Below are 19997 nucleotides of genomic sequence, written 5' to 3' on the forward strand. Positions count from 1 at the left end.
TCGATCACCATTCAATTCTAAATAGGAAAGCTGTTCATTTAATATTATCAATATGAGTATAATTTCGTCGAATCGAATCAAACTATCTAGCAATTCCCTCTAGAAATAGATAATAATTGCTTCAGCTCATAATCATGCATAGCAACTATACTGAGTAAAGTGCGAATTGAGCTATGTTTCAGGAGAAAAACCTCATTAAAGTCAATACCTGGAATCTGGCTATAACCTTTAGCAACTAACCATGCTTTATACCTCGCCTCATCACTTGGAGAAACTCCCATCTATCTAACCTTTTGAAACCCCACTTGCAACGAAGAGGCTTCTTCTCTTTTGGCAATTTCACAAATAAAAGGTGAGTACCATTATTTTCAAGTGACTCCATCTCATCATGCATAACAGTCATCCACTTATTGCAATCACCAGAAATAATAACCTCAGAGTATGATTAAGGTTTCGCATTACCTTCAATTTCATCTGCCACACTCAAAGCATAAGCAACAATATTTGCTTCCTCAATCAACCTCTTGGGTGGTATAGGATTCGAAAAACTCCTAGTGTGATGTGGATCCTCTGCAATAGGTGCATCATGAACAGAAATATTTTCCTTTTCTGATGAATCACCTGAACCAATAACATGCTCCACCTGAACACTTGATTTCTGCTCACTCTCAACATCTCCATTAGTAGCTGTTCCATCATGTAGCATAGCAGATTCAGTAAAGGCAACATTTCTGCTAATCACAACCTTACTTGTTTCAGGATTCCACAACTTATATCCTTTAACACCTGATTTGTAACCAAGAAAGATGCACTTAACAGCTCTAGGCTCTAATTTTCCATTATCAACATGAGCATAGGCAGTACAACCAAAAACTATCAATTCTGAATAATCTGCTGGGGAACCAGACCATACCTCAATTGGAGTCTTCTTTTCAATAGCAATGGAGGGTGACCGATTAATAAGATAGCAAGCTGTGGAAGCCCAAAAACGCCTATGCAAACCTGCATTTGACAACATGCAGCGGGCCTTGGAGATGATGGTCCTGTTCATACGCTCAGCTACACCGTTTTGTTGAGGAGTGTGAGCATCCAAAGCTGCCTAACAATGCCTTCAGACTTGCAATATGATTCAAACTCATTAGAACAGAATACCATCCCATTATCAGTGCGAAGCTTCTTTACCTTCCTTTCAGTTTGCCTTTCAACCATAGTCTTCCATTCTTTAAATGCTGAAAATGCTTCTGATTTATGCTTCAAGAAATAAGGCCAAACTCTTCATGAGTAATCATCAATAATTGTCAACATATAACGAGCACCACATAAGGATGCCTTGCGAGATGGTCCCCATAAATCAGAATGCACATAATCCAAGATACCTTCTGTTGTATGAACCGAAGTATTGAACTTCACCCTCTTGTGCTTGCCAAAGATGCAATGCTCACAGAACTTCAGCTTGCCAGTGCTATATCAATCAAGAAGTCGTCTCTTGCAACAACGGTTCTGCCAAACCAAGTTCACTCATATGCCCGAGACGCATATGCAAAAGATTAGCTGGATCACAATCAGATAATTCATTTGAAACAAGCATTACCTTCAATTGTCGTACCTCGTAAAGACCATTGGCCTTCTTTATGTCACCCTTCATTACAACAAGAGAACCTTTGGTGACCTTCAGGACTCCACCTCCACCTGAATACTTGTACCCCTTATCATCAACGGCACTTAGTGAGATAAGATTTCTCTTCATCTTCGGAATGTATCGAACATCCGTGAAAGTTCTGATTGTGCCCTCAAACATCTTGATCTGAATAGAGCCTTTGCCTTCTATCTGACATGGTGGGTTATCACCCATCAAAACAGAACCAGCAGTAGGTTCATAAGTGGTAAACCAATCTCTATTCGGGCACATATGAAAAGGGCAAAGGAGCTTAGAAGGGTGATTTCGAGTCATTATGATTATTAAGCTCAAATAACTTGAGGTGGTCGGTAGTAGAACTAGAGCTTTAAGCTAGCCTTTCAGCGGGGGCAATGTAGACACAGATGCAATATACAACAACAACAATGACCTGACAATCGACCAACAAAATAGCAATACAAGAGAGAGGTAAAGCTAAAACGTGAGCAGCAAGTAGAAAAACGACGGAAAAAAGAAGAGCCAGTTCAACTTGCAGTGAGATCTCCTCGCCCTATGAGATGGGGTGGGAAACGACATTTTAAAAGAAGGCAGTGGCTCCTTCTGAATGAGATCAAAAGTGCTAGGGTGGATTGACCACTTAGTCACTTAGTAATGGTAATGACAATCCTATCTTTAGTATTACAGGCATACCCGGTACTCGAAAGCTAGGTCAAGTGAAGGCGATATTCTCTATGGAATTCAACTACCTGGCCACGATAAAAGAAAAGGTAAGATCCTGACTTAGATGCTTCACCCTGAACTCGGTCGATATCTGGCTTTTCGTGTCTTCTTAGCTCCGCTTACTGCTTCTTCTTAACTGAGAAGCCAACACAGCCTTTTTGGATCTGATCGAATAGAACCTTGCCTTAGACCTTGCGACCGAATACTCTTCGTTAGGATTGATGACTTGGACCCACTTCTCCATACGGTGAGAGAGAAAAAGAGCTGTAGATTCGAACAGGTAACGCAGTTGGAGTAGCTTGCATGCCTGCGAGGCTAAGGTGACATGTGTTTTGGATCTTCCTCTCTTTGCTTGCCTATTCTCAAAGTACTGTGGATTCCACTCCCAGGGGCTGGCATTAAAGAACCAAAGGGATTGCGCCTAGCCTACCTTTCTTTACGAACCGCCGTCTTTCAAATAGGAACATAGTCGACTTCCCAATATATGTGTTGATCCCATCTTTCACAGAAAGAGCAGAAGGGAATGGTTCGAGATCTCTTGTTTGATCTGCAAGGGAGCGAGAAAACGCCCTAGTGGACTTTCCTTATAGATATGTTCCTGATTTTGGAATTACCCGCCTGCTCTTACGGAGATCGTATCCCTTTTGATAGAGGTTCTTAATCCCCCGGGATATCTACTAAGGAAGGAAGAATGAGAATCATTTCAGTCCACTGGTTCTAGCTCTGTAGCTGTAGTAGTAAGCCTGTCAGGAAGGTTCTATTAAGCAAACCTGTAAGTTAGTGATTGAAAGTATAGCCCTGGTGCTGGTGTATGAGATACTGAATTTTCAGTGATCGCTGACTAAGAATCCGGTCCCGAAGGGGGATTAGAGACAAAGCCAATGAGGAGCCGAAGACACCCTTGTAGGAGGCCAAGCTGCAAAGAGCGCTCGAGGAGACCAGCTAATCACTCGTGCGAGTAAGTCAGGTTGGAAAAAAGGTTATAGCGTTTAAATAGTTTCCTCTTCCGCTTCTTCCGTATCTATTTAATGCTTGCCTTCCTTATCCATTTTGCCAACCAAAAGTATAGTGAACTACCTGGAAGGTTTATAGCCCATACTCCCCTTATACATCTATAAGAAAGTAATATTCGCTATAGCCCTATCTCTTCTCTTCTCCATAGGCACTCAATCCCTATTTGAGACAGCAAGACTTACTTATTCACTAGTAGGAAAAGCCTCATCAGTGGCGCACGAAAATTTGATTCTGTGGCGCATGAGAGGTGCGCCACAGAAACGTCGCCACAAAAATAAGGTTTCTGTGGCGCACCTGGCCGTGCGCCACAGAATTAAGGTTTCTGTGGCGCACTTGGTCCGGTGCGCCACAGAAATAAGTAGTTATGTGGCGCATTTGATATAGCTGCGCCACAGAAATAGGTGCGCCACAGAATTATTTTTTGGTGCGCCACAGAACTATCTACAGGTATACTCGATTTTGTGCTCCCTGGTGTATTACACAGGTTTTATACTGGTTTTATACACCGTATACAGGTTATATACTGATATAATATAGACAGATATAATATGGACATATATAATCATCACATCATCATCACATTACTTAGAGCCCGATCGAGTTATACATATAGCTCCATACAACTCATAATCCATGCAAATTAAGAAAGTTCTCATCTTTTCTAGATACAAACGAAGTGACACCGGCCGCCGCCTACACTAGGATGAAATAGAGTACCGCCGCGACGATGGTGAGCAAGATCGAGAGCACAAGGAAGGTCTTCATCTTGCTCTTGTTCGCTTGGTGCGCCCTCCACTTGGCAACCGCCTCGTGTCTAGTCGGGTACCCTTTGTAGCAGTTGCCGCTGAACTTGTGCACCTGTTTCTTGCACTCCTCCCACTCCTCGTACACTCCTGGAACCCGCCCCTCGAACATGACGTAGTACGTCATCTTTATGGACACAAGGTATATTAGTATATAACGCAATGGAAAGAGTTAGAGGGTTCACATGCATACATATTCACAAGAATTAAAGCAAGGAAATAATAATAAACCTAAAAGAAATATAGCATCGGTATCACATAAGTAATATGGTTCAACGATAACGACTACAATAGTAATTGAAGTCCAACAACGACAACCACCGTTTCAAGCAAATTAAGCAAGTTTATTTTCCAACACGGTACAAATTGTCTATCGATTCAAAGTAATGCTAGGCACACCGGCCTCGGTCAACGAGACGTCTTCTTGAGCGGCTCCGGGAACGGCTTGTACAAGTCCTTCGTCGCCCACGTCCTTCCATCACCATGCCTATGTAGGCGTTCTTCGATATCCCTCTTAGGCAACGCTCTGGCTGCGTGTAAGAGCCCCGATCCGTTGGATACATCTTGTAAGATAATTTCCGAGAGCTTTACTTGGATGCGATGGAAGTCTTCTCTAAGATCATCATCACTGATTTCCCCCGACATTTTAATGGGGTCTCGCTTATTAGGTGGCAGAGACATCATCTCTGCATCCTCGACAAACCCTTTAAGGTGATGGAGGACATAGAAGGCCTCCTTAATGCTGCCAGCTGGCTGCTTGATACAAGGGAAGCTGATCACGTGCTTGAACCCGATCTTTTTAGTGTCCGGCCTGATATATTGCCCATTCTTGTCGAAGGTGCCTCCACTTTTGGAGTAGCCAAGGATAGCCTCATCGAGAACACCCCTTATTCTCTTGTAGTCTTTCTTCATCGTCGTACTCGACGAGTCGAAATACTGGGCTAGTGACCACTTTGGATCTAGGATGATGAGTGTGCAGTATTTGTCCCTGCTCAACACATGCAATTGAAATGGAATGTTGGAAATGATCGGCAATGGAAGAAATATATAAGAAAGCATAAGTTACGACGGCCGTGAGCGGATGTGTACTTACTCGGGAAAGACAGGCAGAAGAATGGTGTTGCTCTCTTTGTGCATGAGCATGAAGTTCTGGAGGTACCGCACCGCCTTGGTCCGTGTCCTTGAGCCGTCCTGGAGCTGGCTATCGCGCATGTAGTAGGGATCCGCTACCGCGATGTGGCGGGGTCTCTCTCTGTTGATCTTCATCTGAAGATTGATCGCGTATAGGCGGACCAAGTTATAGTCGAGCCGTTTCGAGTGAAATAGATTGAAGACGTCCTCGAACGCTATGAAGAAGATATCTGCGGGGTCTTCATTGACGAAGTTCTGGTTAGACGGCACCTTGACCGAGAACACCGGGTAATTTGGATCCTTTTCTTTAAGAAGGATGCTCTCTTGATAATGAATAGAGTGCTGCAAAGGGAGCATTTGTCGACTTGCGAGGTGTTCCATGTCCGGAGGCAGTATAGGTTTACCAGCTTCATGACACCGGGGCAAGCCATCCGGTGTAGGTGGTACCATGTCATCGGCCCGGATCCTCTTAGGAGCAGGCTGGCTCGAAGATGCGCCCTTCTTGGCTCCTCTCTTCCTTCCCTTCTTCACCTGACCTACTGGGGGTGCTTGTGGTGCTGATGGTGGTGCTTCGGGTGCTGGTGGTGCTTCTGAGGTTGCTGGGGTTGATTTGGGTGGCTCCCCGATGATCGTCTTACGCAGCGTGTTAGGGCTGAAAACGGTAGCAGGCTTGACTTGAGCTAGATTGCCAGCCTCCGGAGGAGTGTCTTGAGAAAAACCCGTCAAGACCAGGCGCTGCTTCGTGACTGTAGGGGGACGACTAAGTTGATCGCCGTGTGTGCGGAAGGCTTGTTCATCCATAGGAGGCATGTACATATCTTGGCTGCAGGCGCCAGTGTTGATGTAGGCATCGATGTCATCATCATCATCTACATCGTTGCCATCAAGTGGCGCCATGTCCTGGACCTTAGGTGGTGGCGGTTGCGATGCCGCCGCTTGGCGTACCGTGCGTCTAGTAGACGGTCGTTGCGGTAGCGCTCCCAAAAACTGTTTGTGGCGTCTGGTGGTGACGGCGATCGTCGGTTCCTTCCGGGTGGTGGCGGCGACCGCCGGTTCCTTCAGGGTAGTGGGGGCGGCGACCGCCGTTTCCTTAAGGGTGTCGTCGGCGCTGGCGATCTTGGGCCGGATGATAGGGGAGGTGGCGCCGGTGCTTTTCTTACCACTCGGAAGACCCCCCCCCCCCCAGACGAATCTGGTTCTTCGGCCATGTCATAAGCCATGAGGTGCAATCCCCAAGGGGCAAAACGTCGCCTTCGTCTGTGCCCGGAGGTTGAAAGGGGGGGATGGCGTAGCGGTACTCCGGCAATACCATTACCAACTTGACCTTCGCCACGTCTTCCGCCAATGTAGCGCCGTGCATAACGCGGGAAGCCATGACATAGCCGCTAGCAACTTCCACCAACTTGCCGCCGGGCTCCACCGTTTGCAGAAGTATGCATTGTTCATCCTGAGTCAGGGGCGCCATGTTGGGCATCGTGAGATGGCAGTAACGAAAGGCATATATAGTTAAAGAAGATGACGCGAAGGAGTAACTAATGAGTTTACCTCCTTGATGGCGTCGATCTCGGCTACTGTCGATACAAGGGCGGCGGTTGGGGGCGTCGATGCGACCAGTTGGAGCTGCGGCGTCGGGTGGAGCGGCGGCGTCTGGTGAAGCCCCGACGCCGGCGTCGGGTGGAGCGGCACCGTCGGCGACACGTGGAAGCTTGAGTTGATGCCGCTGATGCTGGGCACATGTATCGGCCACACTTGACCTCCCGCATTCCAAGCAGCTAACAACTCCATCAACCCAGGGGGGATGATCTGCCGGATCTTCTCGTCCAATAACTTGTTCATCATCTCCGTGTTCTCCACAGGCTTTTCGGCCACCAGCTTCTCTAGTGACTCCACCTTCTTCTTCAGCTCCTGAACCTCGGATTTATCCTTAGCCGATGACCTCCTCTCCAGCTTTCTCGTCTTGGCATCCGATCCGTAGTACTCGGATAGCTTCATACTTTTGCCAAAGCCAGACACACGGCCACCCGACGTCGGTGGCTTGTCTAGCTCCCTCTCCCTGTATTTGTTCATCGCCCTGTTGAAAGGCGTGTCCCACGGTTCCGTCGACCCCTGGGACGACGGGCCAGTCGTCAACTCTTCATCCTTCAGACAAAGGAACTTAAGGTTAGCCCATTTGGCTTCATTGCCTAATAAGATGAGCGAAATAATATAGAACTATCCTTACCAGGTACTTCTCGAAATCCCTCACGTCTTCGTGATCCGTAATAAATTCCCCCGTCTCCCAGTCTAAGTAGTAGCGGGACCGGACAAAGTTCCTAGCCTGTTCATCCTGGATTTTGTGCCAGGGGTTTTCTTTCCCCAGACGTACCATCTCGGCATCCTCCTTGTCCCAAGTGGGCTGTTTTCCTCGGTAACCGCCGCTTCCGCAATGGTGGGTCCCTAAGTTCAAATCCCGCATTTTCTTCCCCCAGGCGGTCCATTTTTTAACAGCGTCACTCTCTAAGTAAGACTTGAATGCATTAAAGTCTTCTAAGGAGAGCGACGGGTCTTTGCTACTTATCCTCTCACAGCTTTCACCGGCCTCGATCTTTCTCTTCAGCCGGTTCTTCCAGCTGCTCAAGGCGGTCCTCATCTTCGTGAGAGCTAAAGAGTCCACCTTCTTATTGAACGGCTCCGGGAACGTGTATCGTTGGTGAAGCTTCTGGAGGAGGGATTGGGCGATAGCCTCGTTCTCCTTGCTTCTGAGGTCCTGAGTTAGGATCGGCACAGTTTCACGGACGATGCACCCTAGTTGCATGTCGTACCCTTTGGCAACCCACGAAGGCTCCATCGGTAGGCCACTTTCGGAGACTACCATGACAGCATCGGTGACGTTGCCGAGCACTTGTGGCCTCCGATCCCTCCTTGGCCTCCTCGCCGTCCTCTTCTTCTTACCCTCCTGAGGGTTGCCGCCGCTATCACCTTCCGTGCGATTGGCCGCGTTCTCTTCACCGGTCGTCTCTTCACCGGTCTGGGCGGCGTCGTCCCAGGTATCGTCATCGTCGACGGTGTCGGCGGCGGCCCCCCGGCCCTCTCTCTCGGAGGCGGCGTCCCGGCCCTCTCCCTCGGAGGCAGTGTCCCGGCCCTCTCCCTCGGAGGCGGCGTCCCGGCCCTCTTCCTCATCGTCGGGCGACTGGGCGGCGGCCTTCCGGGGCTGCTCGTAGCCCTCCCAGAAGTCCTTGTTGGCCTCTCTCGCTTCTTCGTTCTGGCTCCTGGGCTTAGAACTGTTGCCCGACATGTTTATTTGCACTTCATTAAAAAGAGGCAACAAGTTAGTACAAAAGTCAACCAAAAAATTCGGCATGACTTTTGCTAATTTTTCTACGTAGGAGTGCCCATTTCTCAACCGAAATGGAAGTTAATCAACGCTTCGGGAGAAATGGGCAACTCAATCAAATCCCTGCAAAAATATCCACCATATATCGACCATACAAACTTGCCCATCTACAATACATCAAACAAAAGCCAACATAAACCTGGAGCATCTATTTCAGCATATTTTTTAACCTGGAGCAGTACAACAACAATGACTTTCTTAACCTGGAGCATCTACCACCTGGAGCACTACCACCTGGAGCACTACACAATCTGGAGCACTACACAACCTGGAGCACTACAAAAACCAGAGTACATTAAAGCTAGCACTTCAAACCAGAGAACTGCACTTCAAGTTTTTAGCTAACATTAATTCATTATATATGGGCAGTACCATTGGTACAGCATATAGAGAACACTGCACAAAAGCATATACAAGATAATGAGCATGAGCATGATCATTTCATAAATGAATTCAAATAGTAGCATTTCATGTACTAGTAGCATTATAGAGCATAAACAAGCATACAAGCTTATAGAGCAAGCCAACCAGTAGCTACTGCCAACATGTGACTTCAAATGAAAATGCTATTGTTCCAGATATAATTAAATAGCAGAAGCTTGAGCATCATATGGAAATGCTAGTGACTTCAAATGAAAATGCTATTACTCATAAATATACATTACAAAAGGCAGTAGCTACTGACTTAATTTTTTTATAAATTCAAAGAGAATTATACCAATAGCTAATCAAATTTTAGTAGATAATTACTTAAATTTAAAAAGGCAGTATAGAGCAAGCCAACCAGTAGCTACTGCCAACATTTGAGCATGAGCATCATTTAACCTTACATTACATACATTATTTCCTACCATCTGCATAGAAGCATTACATAAACCCTTTTATTCATCATTGCATGGAAGCATTACATCAACCCTTACATTACATAATTATTCAGACAACCTAGGACACACTAAAACTAGATGGCTGAAACTACAACTAACTACAACAAACTAGGATACCAAATCTTTGATTTTTTTCATGCCCTTCCTCAGCCAGCACAAGATAACTCCAGCTTTAACCTTTTCTTCAAGATTTGGTTCTACATAGTAGGGCAACACCTCTGTGGGTCCTCCTTCCCTCAATTGATGCTTATACTTTTTCAGTTTGATCATGCCCTGAGGTCTGGATTTTGGAACTGGGAGAACTTGTGTAGTGTATGTGAACACACCTAGCTGGTTCAAGCCATCTGCTGCTTCTTCTTCCCTGAACCTGGCAGCAGAAGCTTCCCTCTCTTGCACACTTCTCCTACGATACACTAGCAACTCCTTGTCTGCCCTACCCATAGAAAAAGTCTTGGAAAGAGTGGCATCCCTAGAGCCAGAGGCACCAAGGGAGCCAGTGCTCCTCCTCTTTGCACTCCAGGACAGGTTGTCCATGTTTGGTGTGGTTTTCAGGTTCACTACACTAGGCATTTATATAGGATGGAGGGCATGCACAGAGGGTATGAGAACACAAGCTGAACAGTTGTGTTACATAGGACAATGCCATCAGTTTCTTTTTTTGAATTGTGATGTCAATCCACAAGAGGGAGAATATTCTCCAAAATGGGTCAGAGACAAGCCATTGGGATTATTCCCCAAAATGGGTCAGGAGAGCCTGTCCATTCTTGCTAGGCAGAGGCATTTTTGGTTCAGAGGAATATTCTTGCTAGGGCAGAGGTGGCCAGAGGTGAATTAACCCAAGCATTTTCATTTTCTAAACCTAGGCAGTAGCATTTCATTTTATTAACAAATCCTAGGCAGTAGCATTTCATTTTATTAACCCAAGCATTTTCTTTTTCTAAACCTAAATTTTCTACTGCCAACAAAATAGCAAGAACTTTATTAGCTCTAGTGCAAGCAATGAATTAAAAAAAACAGCAACCAATGAATTAAAAAAATAGCAAGCAATAAATTAAATAGCATTTGACTGCATCATTTGCATTTACATTTAAACCAGTAGCATCATTTGCATGAACAAGAGAACCTAAATCAATTTCTAGCTTGTACATTTCATCATTTCATCATAGCATCATTTCATCATTTCCATTTAAACCAGTAGCATCATTACCTTTCACCAAGAATTGCTAACAAATCCTAGCAATAACATATACATACTACACTACAGCATGCCACCAAAGTAGATATAAGTCATTTGTTTCTACATTTATTTTGCTACAACATTATTCTTGATAGCAAGTAGCTTTTTATCTGCTAAGTTTCTACTGCGTTCATTTGCTACAACATTAGCTTGTTCATTTTTATTTGCTACTGCATTCATACTAACCCTCTTTTGACTCTCTCTTACAAAGCAAATTGAGGTGTTCTTGAAATTCTATTTGACTACAGCAGCACTACAACCTAGTTTTTTTTGTTTTGCTACAACCTATTTGACTACAGCAGCACTACAACCTAGTTTTTCTTGAAATTCTATTTGACTACAGCAGCACTACTGCATTCATTTGCTACTGATGCATTTTATTGAACCAACCAAACAACTAATGGAGATGCACATTTGAGCAATCCATAGCAGCATTGCAAGGAGATGCACATTTGAGCAATCCATAGCAACATTGCAAGCAATCCATAGCAACTAGGCTAGCCAGAGAGGGAATTCGAAGCAGCATTGCAAGGAGAGCATTCAATGGGGAGATGAGAGGGGTAGGGGACAGGGGAGTGGGGAGGACAGAGGAGAGGAGCTCTCACCGAACAGGTGGCGGTGGCGGGGATCAAGCGGTGGTGTTGGCGCTATCCTCCTCCTCCTCCTCGGCGCCGGCGGCTCGGGTGTCCTCCTCCTCCTCGGTGGCGGCGGCGGCTCGGGCGTCCTCCTCCTCCTCGGTGGCGGCGGCGGCTCGGGCGTCCTCCTCCTCCTCGGTGGCGGAGGCGGCTCGGGCGTCCTCCTCCTCAGCAGCGGCGGCGCTAGGCGGTGGCTCTAGGCGGTGGCGACGGCGCTAGGCGGTGGTGGCGGTTGCGCGAGAGAGAAGTGTGGCGCTAGGGTTGTGAGTGACTGAGTGGGGAAGAAACTACTGTTGATCGAGTCATTTCACTAAGTGTCCAAATTCTGTGGCGCATCCCTCTCAGTGCGCCACAGAATTAAGCTTTCTGTGGCGCATCAGCACTGACATGCGCCACAGAATTCCTTATTTCTGTGGCGCACCTAACGGGGAGTGCGCCACAGAATTTAGACACTTAGCAAAACAAAACGTTTTACTGCTGTGTCCTGACAGATACATAGCACTAGTCTAGTGGTTAAGACCAATGTTAGGCAGTTAGTAGCCTGGTTCGAACCCTGGCTGCCACACAATTTTTATTCCTTTTTTCATATTTTAGTTACATTTCAATAAATACAATAAATAACACAACATTATTTAGTAATTAGTAGGGAATTATAAATTACTTGTCTCATACAAACATGTTCTTGTTTCTCTCACACACACATGCATGTACTTGTCTAACACACACACTCACACACATGTGATAGACCAAAAAAAGATCTTCTTCGTCCCGGCTACGAGCTCTAGCGTCTCTTCGTCTTCTTTCCCTTTCGGTTGTTGGCGGTTGAATACTTTATGCCGGCCACCTTGAGATTTCTTCGCGTGAACGGACAACATTTAGAGGGTAGGGAGGTCTTCCTTCTTACTTTACTAGTAGTAGGCATGTCGAAGTGCCTGTCGAATTCCTCCTCCATCTTCGGGTCACCGTTCTTGTCCAAGTCTTCCTCGTTGGCGTCTCCTTGCATTCCTATGATGCTCCTCTTGCCCCTCCTCACGACAACACGGCTAGGCCTCGACGGATCGGTGATTAAGAAGCATTGGTCAACTTGGCTACCGAGTACCCATGGCTCATTTTTCGCGGATGCGTTCTTCGATTTTGCATCGGGTATAACCATGGTTGTGAAATATCGGCCTTCTTTTTCGACCTTCTTGGCCCATCTCACACGAAACATTGGCACCGTCTCTCCACAGTAATTGAGCTCCCATATCTCCTCGATCCTTCCAAAAAAATCTTTCCTTGACATTAGTCTCGTCATCGGCGTATGACAGCATAGTTACTCCTGAGTTTTGATTTTCACTATTTCTGTCCTTTTCCTCGGTGTAGAATCTGCAACCGTTGATGTCGTACCCCTGATAGGTCCTTACGTTATACGCGGGTCCCTGTGATAAGGTGTATATGAGTTTTTCATCTTCGGTAGAAGGCCTTTTTCTCTGTGCTTCAACCAGTTGAGTTTGCTTGAACCAACGCGTGAAGCTGGAGTTGTGCTTTTTGGTTACGTCTCCCATCTTCCTCGGCCGGCCGATATCGATGTAATTCTGCTCGACCATGCTTTTGTGCTCTTGCACGAAAGGTTCGATCAGTTTTAAGTGTTGTAGCGCGACCCGGTGAGCCCTGTCAAAGTCGTCGCGTCGATTTTCAATGCCGACATGGACTGAGCGGTAGCCCTCGCGGTGACCGACTCCAGCGAGCCTCCCGAGGTGCGTCCTGGGGGGTAGACCAACATGATCCTCGTCGTCCTCGGTGCTTAGATAATTCTGGCAGAAGGAGATGCACTCGTAGGTTAGAAATCCCTTGGCCATGCTTGCGTCTGGACGGGCCCTATTACGAACGTATCCTTTCATGACACCGTTCTGCCTTTCGAAAGGCATCATGTTGTGGAGGAACGTTGGGCCGAGCTGCTTGATGTCTTCAACGACATGGAGAAGGAGATGGACGCATATATCACAGAATGCAGGCGGGAAGTAAATCTCGAGCTCACATAGTATCACCACGATCTCATCCTGTAGCATCTTGAGCTGCCTCACGCCGATCGACTTCCTGGTGATAACGTCAAAAAAGTTGCAAAGGCCAAACAGCGTATCACGGACGGCTCGTCCATTATGCCTCGGATCGCAATGGGAAGTATCTACGTCATTAGCACGTGGCAATCGTGAGACTTCATCCCGGTGAACCTCTTCTTCGCTACGTCCAGATATCTGCTTATATTCCCCGAGTAACCGTGAGGAACTTTCACTCCTAGGAGGCACCTGAAAAACTGCTCGAGCTCCTCCGGACTCGTTGTGAAGCAGGCAGCGGGAAGCTGCACCGCGTTCTTCTTAGCCCTTTTGCGGAGACGTTGAGTCCCTTCCGTCTGATCATCATCATCATCATCATCGTCGTCAGTATCGGGGGCTTGAAGATCTTTCCTGATGCCAAAATGTTTAAGATCGTATCTTGCTTTTGGTCCATCCTTGGACTTTTCTGAGTTGCAAAGAGTGCCAAGCAGACTCTCGGTAATGTTCTTCGTAATGTGCATGACATCGAGGTTGTGGGGCGTGTGGAGGACCTTCCAGTACTCCAAGTCATGGAAAACAGACCTCGCTTTCCATACACCGAGCAGCGGCTCTGGCTTCGGTCGCTTCTTTCCCGGCGTTGGGCACTCCTTCCAATTTTTCAGAAGATCATCGATTTCTGCGCCGCTCCTCGGGCGTGGGGGTCCATCGGGCTCATCTTTACCATTGAACAGATCACCGCGTTTTCTCCACGGGTGATCCAAGCGAAGCCACCTTCGAGCACCTGGGTAGACGGTTTTCGAGGACCCGGGATCCCTTGGTAGTTGTAGATGCGGGGTATCGTCCATGCACTTCACACAGCCGTTGAATCCGTGGCCGACCTGGGCAGATACATATGCGTAACCAGGATAGTCCGTGACCGTCGTGATCAACGCGGATCTCATATCGAAATAAGTTCTAGTGTAGGCGTCCCACGTATGGGGTGGCGTCTTCCACAACGTCTCTAACTCCTCTTTCAGCAGCCCGAGATACAAATGCATGTCGACACCTGGTTGTTTCGGCCCCTGAATGAGAATACTCAGGTGTATGTACCTTTGCTTGGTGCACAGCCACGGGGGTAGGTTGTAAGGCCATACAAACACAGGCCAGGTGCTATGCGTGCTACTCTGGTTGCCGAACGGATTGAGTCCATCGGTGCTCATACCCAGCCTGATGTTCCTTGCGTCGCCCCCGAACCTAGGGAAGGCGATGTCCAATGCTTGCCACTATCCAGCGTATGAAGGGTGTGTCATCATATAGCCCATCTCCGGATCTTCTTCGGGCTTCTGCCTTTCCGCGTGCCATTGCATGAGCTTTGCTTCCTTAGGGTCCACGAAATACCGCTGCAGACGGGGAGTGATAGGAAAGTACCATACCACTTTTCGAGGTACCTTCTTGTTCCCAACCTTGTACCATCCGTGGCCACACACCGGACATGTGGTTCTGTCCTTGTACTCGCACCTATAAATCACACAATCATTAATGCAGGCGTGGTATTTTTCGTGCGGTAGGTCAAGGGGACACACGACTTTCTTGGCCTCCTCGGTACTACTTGGCAATGTGTTCCCCTCCGGGAGACGATCGTGCTATAATTTTAAGTTCTTGCTGAAGCTGGAATCGGTCCACTTGTTCTGCGTCTTCATCTGTAGGTAATCAAGCGTTACATGCAAGCGCGTATCCTGCGGACGACACCCAGGAAAGATCGGAGTCATCCCGTCTTTCTCCATTTGCGATAGCTTGGCTCTCTCTCTAGCTGCAACTCTATCGTTGCTCGTCTCCTGGAGGAGAAGATCTTGAACATGAGAGTCCCGCAAGGCCGAAATTAGCGGGGTCGCGCCGGAATCTTCTTCTTCATCATGATGATGTTCTCCGCCGGCATCTTCTTCTTCATGATGATCTTCTCCGTCGACTTCTTCTTCATGATGATAGTCCCCGTCGACATGATGATAGTCTTCTTCATGATGATAGTCATCTCGCTCGACATGGTCTTCATGCGCACCATTTGATGGGGCCGGCCGCGCCTGGTTGTCTTGCATGAAACCGCGCCTCAGCAGGTGCTCCTCCAGTTGTCCGGAATTAGGGTTGATCCAGCGCTCGAGTTTGCATGATCGACACGGACATCTTATCTGGCGCCTATTGTTCCGAATCATGTCCTCCTTCACGTCTATCTTGTATCTAGAGATTCGAGCGGAACTCATCGAGAGGACCATGCTTGCCTGCAAATGGTATACATAGAACAGGAAATTAGAACCGCACCAAATGCACACACATGCATGGGCCGTACCTCTCCTCAAGGTATTACATGGAGCGGAAAAATTCGGCATGACCTCTCCTCAAAGTAGGACATATGGGTAGTGCAAAACTTGCCGAAACGGAAATGAATCAACATTTCGGCAAACATCCATGCACCACACCGGCACACACACAAGCGCTTCACCTGCAACAAGCATCCATACACACGACGGCCACACAAGATCTACAAGCATATGCATGTCTCCTCCAAGCATATGTATGTCTCCTCCAACTACTCACCTTCTAGATTCGATACCGAGACGAGACCGTGATCGATGAGTTCGAGAGGAGGAGAGAGTATGGAGAGCCTTTTCCTCAACTCCAATTAAGTATCAACCAAAGTAAGTGCAATAAATACCCAAGCAAGTGAAAAGTAGAGTCAAAATGGTATGAGAGAGAAGGGGGGACGAGCTAGATGGAGGAAGAAGAATGGCTTGTGTAGTGTGGTAGGTGGGAGGTTGGCTCACTTTTGTATATCTGGTTCACTAATTCTGTGGCGCACCTAAAACAATGCGCCACAGAATACCTTATTTCTGTGGCGCACGAGCCAAACTGCGCCACAGAATAGCTTATTTTTGTGGCGCACTGTTGCAGTGCGCCACAGAATAGCTTATTTTTGTGGCGCACTGTCGCCGTGCGCCACAGAATAGTTTATTTTTGTGGCGCACTGTGGTACGTGCGCCATAGAAATAGTAAAACCAATGATTGGGGGTGTCAGCTGGTGGGGCCCACCAAGTTTTTGTGGCGCACGGTTCTCTGGTGCGCCACAAAATTAAGCTATTTTTGTGGCGCACCTTGCCTGGTGCGCCACAAAACAAATTTCTGTGGCGCATTTTTCGAGGTGCGCCACAGAACTAAGCTCCGCCTATAAGGGTTTTCCTACTAGTGATTATTTATAGGCACTTCCCGATATCAAGAGGTTCTTACTTACCTTTGACCAGTAAGACGCGAATGATCTACTCATCAAGGGATGTGATGGCCCATCGGGATCTTACGTCATCCCTATACTTAACTCAGCCCTGTGCTATACCCGAGAGTAGGTGGAAACATTAACGTATCTATCTTTTCGCTCCCCTCCTACCTATCCCTATGGATTTGAATCCAGAAGCAAGGGCACCACTTCGCATATCTATTTCGATTTCCTATTTTGATAGATAATGGAAGAATTCAAATAAGCAAAACTATTGGTTCTATTCTCGTGCAGGGTCGCCGATACTCGTCGGTACCCTCTTGTCCTGGAGCCGGTGGAAAAGGGTGGAATTTCCTAATCCCGTGTCCAAGTTAGTCTACCGAAATCTGACCATGGCTAAACAGGGCTTTTATCTTGAGCTGCTTCAGCATACTACTACGATCAAGGCAGAAAGTCTAGTGCTTATTGATCAAAGAAGAAGCGATAGGGGTCTTCTCTGAAGAGACCAAAAAGTAAAGGGTCTTGGGACCTACCTAATGGTGAAGTTATGGCATTCTATTTTACCTAAAGTGATAGTTGTTTATCCGCATTGGAAAACCATGGAGATAGAAGTGGTCAAAGCAGAAAGGGTTCTCGCTTCTCCGTCTGGAAGGACACCAAATGGACCAAATCCTATCGATCTTTCCTTATGACTCGACTTAGGCTCAAGGCCACAGAGGGCTAAAGGCAGTATCTTTAGTCTACCCAACTCCCTTGCTGCCTATTTCCTTTTATACGGTCATTCCGTGGGGCCACAAGCACACCATCAATTGCATTATCCCCGGTACCACACATCACTCCACCTACTATCCTTCAAAGCTAAGTTTGTGATTCCCACTCAATGTTATATGGTGATTGGAGGTATTTATCAAATGAGACATAAAAGGCGAGGGACCCAGCAATCCCTTGAAAAAGTACCAAAGGCCTAGGAGAGATTCGATTTAGTTAAAGAAAACGGACCTTGTCCACGTCTAACGACGGTACCCGCAGATCCTCTTGTTTCTTTCCAAATGGACTAAACATTCTTTTTTGTCACTTTGTTCCATTGGAAAAGGATCGGGTCGAGCAAACAGGGATCGAAAGCTGGGCTCTTCCTAACCGTTTCTACACTGTGTATAGGGAAAGAAAGAGGGGAGGTAAAGGCTACTTTCAGACAAGACGGTGGGGAAACTTAGCCTACCTTACTGAGGTAGTCGATTGGAGAAGAGCGCCACATCACACTATAGACAGATCTAAAGCGAACATATCTATTTATTATGTCAGCTTATCTGAATCTTTTTACTCTTCATAGTCTTGGTCATAGATAGGAATCAAGGCTATTTCCTTCTTAGGCACCACATTCTTAGCTTAGGAAAAGCACTTTCTTTGGCTTGATTGCGGAGGAAAAAAGCTCTTGTTGTCGGTTGGGAAGTTAAGAGAAAGAGCCGAATCCCGCACTAACAACAGGAGAGAACTACAACCCAGGACTTCTGCCTATGGTCTTAAGCCTTTCGGGTCTTGTGCCTATGGTCCTAAGCCTTCGTTTGTCATAATGATGTAAGTTTATCCTATTTCTCACCTATTTTGAGAGATAAATACCTAATTCCAATTAGATCAGATACTTGGATCCGAGGATCAGATAAGCAAGCTATACAATCCATTTGTCGATCAATTCCTTGGGTCAAAGGGCGCACCTATGATGTATAAGCCTTCTTCACTACTAGTCAATCCAGGGAAATATTGCTTCTGGCCTTAGACCAATGGATACCTTTTTCTTAGCTTTTATCCCAAGTCTGGTTTAATGATCAAGCAGCGGGGTACCGATTATCCTCTTTTTGCCGGAGGAAACAGAGCTAACGGAATTGAATTGTCAAGCTCATGACTCATAAGGAGGTCTGTCAGGCTCATCCCGGCCTGCCACTAGATCATGACTATATAACCGGATCTCATTCCTTGAAAGATCCCAGGTCGCTTCGCTTAATCAAAGATAATAAATATCATAGCTGCTTATGAATGCCATCCAACGAGGTAGAACCACCTTCGTCTCCTTATGGAGTTTCAGAACAACGTCCACTTGGATAAAGTATACTAGTTAGCCGCAGAAAAAGACGAAAGCGAGCCAAAACATGTAAATCATGGGCCTAACAAAAGATGGGAACATCCACTGCTGAAATACACTTGCATCATCGTTAAATAGGAACTCAAAAAATGGCACTATTGCATTGGAATTATGGAATTTGAATGGATTGAGTACATCAAGATGAAGAAATTAAGTAATAAGCGATATTCTAAAAAGATTCGGTCATGCCAGAAACCTCAGTGTGCATGGAAAAAAGGGTACAAAGAACCTGAGATGCAAGTAATTGCTGAATAGCCAGCCTTGGGGAAACACTAGCCCAAGACAAGTGTCATCCGGACTTACTTGATTGATTGAATCGAGAGATGGAAATGCCATTGAGAGATTAGATGGGATAGAGACAGAGACCCCGATACTTCAGATAGAGGTCGTGCTTCTGCTCAGTCCAAAAGATCAATCTGAGTGAGGATAAGGTGGTTTATGTTAGGGTCCGAGAAAGCAACTTGACATGCCAATCCTAACAAGAATTCCACTCTTTCTGGTCATGTCAGAAACCACCTCTTGGAAAGCAGATCGAAAGCCAATCGTTTCAGAAGATGATGACCCGCGTGTCTTGTGCTCCTACGTTCCTATCCGTCCCCCTGCTAGTTGGTGGATGAAGAATAGGAGAGAGCTTGAGTAGAAGATAACCCGCGAGAAGGATGTGGTTTAGCGCTTAGGCTTTCTCATACAAAAGGCTCCGGCGTCACGACCGAAGATAAAGCTCGATCCCAGCTTTTCATTGCTTTGTCGCGCCACCTGGGAATGGTCCTGTGGGCCTCTTCATTGAGCTCTTTCACATGGAGAAAACGTATCATAGGTTGCCCATGTTGAGCGTGACTTTCTCCCCTCTTTCTTTCAGCCTGACCCAATTTCCCATAGTTTGTTTTTCCATTCAAGGGATTGTAGGAGAAATAGTGATAGTTAGCATTTTAGCTTCTCCCCAGTGTCGGGGTTTCGACAAGGAATACCATTTGGATAAGGCATTACGCTGCGTATCTTTTGCGAAAGCAGCCTCATTTCGCCCAAGTGAAATCTAGCAAAATGTGAGGTTGTAGATCTACTAAACCGACCCCATTCATTATCGTAGGAACTTTGGTGGATCCAATACCATACAGACCCTCTTGTTTGTTCAATCGAAATCTCACTACATCGAAAT

This window comes from Lolium perenne, unplaced genomic scaffold (genome assembly GCF_019359855.2).
Source record: "Lolium perenne isolate Kyuss_39 unplaced genomic scaffold, Kyuss_2.0 unplaced18, whole genome shotgun sequence".
Taxonomy (NCBI): Eukaryota; Viridiplantae; Streptophyta; class Magnoliopsida; order Poales; family Poaceae; genus Lolium; species Lolium perenne.